Source organism: Arachis duranensis, chromosome 10 (genome assembly GCF_000817695.3).
Source record: "Arachis duranensis cultivar V14167 chromosome 10, aradu.V14167.gnm2.J7QH, whole genome shotgun sequence".
NCBI lineage: Eukaryota > Viridiplantae > Streptophyta > Magnoliopsida > Fabales > Fabaceae > Arachis > Arachis duranensis.
Window position 1 is genome coordinate 101,302,318 of NC_029781.3, and position 5,436 is coordinate 101,307,753.

Consider the following 5,436-nt stretch of genomic DNA (forward strand, 5'->3'; position numbering starts at 1 on the left):
AATGAACAATTATCTTCATTTTCTAACTGTTATCACGTTTCCACAAAACAAACCCTTCCTCATTAGGAAACATTAACAAACCTTTCGATCAAGAGAAAATAGTAAGAAAGAAATTCAGAAAGAAGAAGATTAAAAATTGATTTTCACTTGGTTTGGTTTAGTATGAACAGTAGAAGAGAATAAAAAATTTATGATGGTCCCACACATAAAATTTTCTCTCCTCAATCAACTAGAAAACTCAAACAAAAAAAGATTGCAGTATGAAAATATTTCGAGAGTTACTTGAAATTGATTTGAGTTGTAAATGTGAGGTTTAAAACTCTTAATATGGCAGTGTTCGACCTTTTTGATTTCGAGGTACTGCTTGTCCAAGTTCCTCATGAGAAGGTGGGGGTGATACCTGCAAGAGACTCCGATACTTAAGTTAGTAAGGGCTTATAGCAGGTTTTTAGTAGATTAGAACGTGAATTATACCTGAGGACTCCAGTGTATTATTTATAGTAGAGTAAATAACTACGTTTGTTGGAGTAGTTCTATCTTTTCTGATAGATAAGCGTTTTTTTTTTATCTTGAGAGTTTGTTGGGATCTTCTTTCTAGAAAAGATAGAGATAGTAGAAGAATCTTAAGGAGACAGTTACTTGTTAGGCCAAGTAGAGTTGGGCCTCTAAGTGGTTGTCCGACCTCTTTAAAGAGGTGATCGGGCTTATCACGAAGTTCATCTTTATTGGTGGGCTTTTTGCGTTATTGGACCTGGCTTTCGTTTTGCTGGGCCAGGGTATAAACAGAAAATATTTTAGTTACTCTTTTTTGTTTCAAAGTAAAGTGGTATTTATTTATTAAAAGAAAATAAATAAAAGTTGTAGGTCCACATTGGACAACCATACGCAATGTAAGAAAGGGATTTTCAAACAATTAACATATCTTTAACGAAACATGACAAAACACACATATTAAGTTTCATTTCTCTTCTGGACCTCCTCCATGAATTCATGCGCTAAAGTGATAATTAAATCTGGTGAAGTGCTTTTGTTCTCAAAGACAAGAAGATTTCTCGTAGTGCAAATTTTTCATAGAATAATTGCTGCAAGTGATGAATTTTTTCTCCAATGATGTCTTCGTCGTGCTTCTTTCATGAACCGGTTCCATCGCACACAAAATTTTTTTGAGCTGTTTTGTACTAGGTAAGCTCCCACGTCTGACTGCTGCCAAATTTTTTGTGACTTTAGACAATCAATTAAGCAGTGATTTATGTTTTTTCCCAAATTGTTACATCTAGGGCAGATTTCTAGAATTGCTGGTAGCCTTTCATGATGTCGACGACGAACTGGGATGCTGCATGAAAAGTTTTTCGTAGGAATATCTTATTCTTCAGCGAACATTGGAGTTTCCACAACAAATTCCATAGTCTCTTTTTCCTGCACAGATCAGATAATTGGCTAATTGGAGAATGCACCATTCAAAAAGCTGTTTTGTAGTCGGAAGCCACCATGAACCTGCTGTCCCTCTCACTTTTCCAGGTAATCCGATCTTCTCCTACTTCCATAATAGCAGTTTGTAAGATTTCTTATTTTTTTTGCTGTCATTGAAATGATTTTTGCTTCCCCCCACTCGTTCATTCCTTTCGTTTTGTTCGGCCTGAAACTCGAATCCATATAAACTTAGCCTATTTCGATCTTAACATATAAGTTATGTTTGAGATTGGACCTAACAAAATTGGCACAATAATGTAGAGCCCAATATAGGAGACTTAGTCTATATAGATCAAACTTATTTGAATACGTGTCTCTAAGAGCAACTCCAACGGTAGAAAAATTTTGAACCTCATTTACTGTGTGTCAGTAAAAGGTGAAGATCTATCATTAGAGTAAATCAAAAGCGAGTTCCTTCACAAAGTTCAGAGCAATAGAAGCTCTGCTCAGAGGGACTCTCTCTCTCTCTCTCTCTCAAAGAAATGATATTTTATTAATAAAATTAATACTTTATATACATATGTATTGAGCTGAGCGTTATATATACAGTATACTTCATATACACAATACATATTAACGTTATATATATAGTATACTTTACATAATTAATTAATTATTATAATTATTAATAAATTAAATATGATTTAATTATGTTATATAATTATAATTATATTAAATAATTAAATTATATAAAATTTATTAATAATTATAATAATTAATTAATTAAATGATTAAATTTTTATTTAATTAATAATTTATATTATCATATTAAATTAGCCGTTGCAAAACTAGTCGTTGTAAAATTAGCCGTTGGAAACTAGTCGTTATTATGTTACCGTTATTATTAATAAATTAATATTTTGTTATTCTATATATACCACTTAGATACACTTCTATTCTCACACTCTCTACTACTCTTTCTCATCTTCTTCCAAGTTTACGAAATCAAAGTTCTACTACTATTATTTTTTGTTTGAAAAAATGTATCCAAACCAACTCAACTCTTTCTTCAATTACTTACAAAACTTTCCTCAAATTCCAAATACCCAACAATCTCAAACCTCAAACTCTCAAGTTCCAAATCAAAATTTCACACTACCGAATACATTTCAAAATCCAAATCCACAAAAACTTTCTAATTTCAATTTTCAACCTCCTTATAATAATCAATTTCCTATATTCCAACCGCAAAATCAAAATTCACAAACACCCCATTTTCCATTTTCATCCATATTTAACCCCTCTATCGAAAATGTTACTCCAACTTTCTTGCCGTTTCTAACTCAATTCAGTGCATCAAGACATAACTCATCTGGTGTTGGTGGCTCTTCTAACCCATTCTCTCAGACTCCTATACAATCTAGTCCAAATTCGCTATATTCCGAATTTGCCAACCTCGTGTATTAGATGCTATCGACCTCAATGATGATGATATCAAAGATCGGAGGCAAGATAGTATTCAACACTGACATTGGGAAGAGGATGAGATGTTGATCAGTGTGTGGTTAAATGTTTCAACTGACCCTGTAGTTGGTACCGATCAAAAGGGAGAAATATTTTAGAGTCGAATTCATAGCTACTATGTAGAATTTTGTTCTGACGTGACAAGTGGGGTAGTTACATGTAAGAAACGATGGTATAAGATCAACAAAGCTGTTGCACAATTTGCTGGTTGCTATGATCAAGCTAGTCGAAACATAAGGAGTGGTTCGAACGCTGATGACATAAAGGAGTTGGCTTATAAACTTTATTCCACAAATTATGGTAAAAAATTCACTTTTGAGAGGCATTAGAACATGCTTCGGTTGGAACAAAAATGGAGAAGCCAACTACCTACACAGAGTGGTGGCTCAAAGAGAACCAAGGTTAGTGCAACTAGAGTATACTCATCCTCATCAAACCCAGAAACACCGTTGGCTGACGAACCCGGTGTGGACTCTCCCGTTTGCCCACAAGGATCAAAGAAGAGCAAGCAAAAAGGTAAGGGAAAAGCACAGATGTCTGAAGATTTTAGCAAAAGAAAATTATCGGTTGTCAAAAAATTATCTTTCATGGAAGATATTAAGAATGTTAGAGAAAAGGAACTAATGGATAGGGAAAAAGAAAGAGAAGAGGAGAAGAAACATAGAGTAAAGATTATGGCAATCAAAGAGAAGGAATTACAAATTCAAGCGGCAATGAAAGAACAAGAATTACAAGCTCAAGTAGCAATGAAAGAAAAAGAATTACAAACTCAGAGGTATATTAAAGAAATGGAGATAAAAGCAAAAGAAAGGAAAATGGAAAGGATGGCCAAGGAAAGGAAAAGGGAGATAGATATGCAAATACTTAATGCTGACACGTCTACAATGAGTGAAAAACGACGAGCTCTTCATGAGATTGCATGTGAGAAAATAATCGCCAAGTGGTTTACTTAATGGTTCCTTGTATTCGTAGAGTTATGTAGTATGTTCTTATTTTTATTGCGTATTACTGGTTTATGATGTAGTTTGTTTTATTTTATTTCTGATGTAAGTTTTTAAATTAGTCAATATTATTGTGCCCTTATTGTTCATGAAAGTGACCGTTGCAAAACAAGCCGTTGTAAAACTAGCCGTTGCAAAATTAGCCGTTGTAAAACTAGCCGTTGTAAAACTAGCCGTTACAAAACTAGCCATTGTAAAACTAGCCCTTATTATTGTAGACACACTTATAAATATCAACTATCAATGATTCTGTAACTCCACTTCAACTCTTGTTTCTCACCTCGAAAGAGAACTAAAAATTAAATTTCTAAATATGGCTAGAAATTTTGATGATATGTTTAACGAGGCTTTGTATGGCAAAAGAAGACGGCAACATAACACAGTCATAGATAATTGGATCGATGAGTGTTTACTATAAGATTAAAAAGAAGAAGATATCGATAGAAGCTCTATCCCAATTACTCGTAGATGGAGCAACAGAGATCGAGAAGCAGGACATGATCGCCTTTTTCAAGATTACTTTGCAGATGAACCGGTGTATAATGCTGACATTTTTCGACGGAGATTTCGAATGAGAAGACATGTGTTCCTTTGGATAACAGACGCTTTCTCAAACGTCTATCCGTATTTTCAACAGAGGATTGATGCAACTGGAAGAAGAGGCTTGTCGCCACTCCAGAAATGTACCGCTGCGATACGGATGTTAGCATATGGCGTAGGAGCTGATGCTGTTGATGATTATGTGCGCATAGGCGAGAGCACTGCAATTGAATGCTTGGAAAAATTTGTTGAAGGTGTCATTTCGGTGTTCGAGGATGAATACTTGCGAAAATCCAAACCAAATGACGTACAACGCCTGCTACAAATGGCGGAGGGTCATGGCTTCCCTTGGCATGTTGGGTAGCATTGACTGCATGCATTGGCAATGGAAAAATTGTCCAAAGGCGTGGAAAGGTATGTACATGAGTGGTTATCGTGGGGTTGCAACCATAGTACTTGAGGTTGTAGCATCTTCAGACTTTTGGATATGGCATGCGTTTTTTGGAGTTTCTGGTTCAAATAACGATATCAACGTATTAGATCGTTCTCCAGTGTTCGATGATATTCTAAATGATCATGCTCCGGAGGTAAATTATACTATTAATGGTAATAATTATACTATGGGATACTATTTAGCAGATGGTATTTATCCTGAATGGGCCACATTTGTCAAATCAATCTCAAAGCCACAAGGAGAGAAACGCAAGTTATTTGCACAATACCAAGAAGGGCAAAGAAAAGATGTGGAGCGAGCATTCGGAGTGTTGCAAGCACGCTTTGCAATTATACGTGGTCCAGCTCGTTTTTGGGAAAAGAAGAAGCTTGCCAACATAATGAGAGCTTGTATTATATTGCATAATATGATTGTTGAGGATGAAAGAGACACTTATGCAGTAAATTTTGCTCAAGACTTAGAGTATGATGATGTCGAAAATGGCTTATCACAACCTCAGCTGGGAGA

The 5,436-nt window shown here is 35.1% G+C and overlaps 1 pseudogene; it reads left to right on the forward strand.

Annotated features, from left to right (window-relative positions):
- Positions 1–3,266: 3,266 nt before the first annotated feature.
- Positions 3,267–5,436, forward strand: part of LOC110276991 (uncharacterized) — a 3,118-nt pseudogene continuing 948 nt past the window's right edge.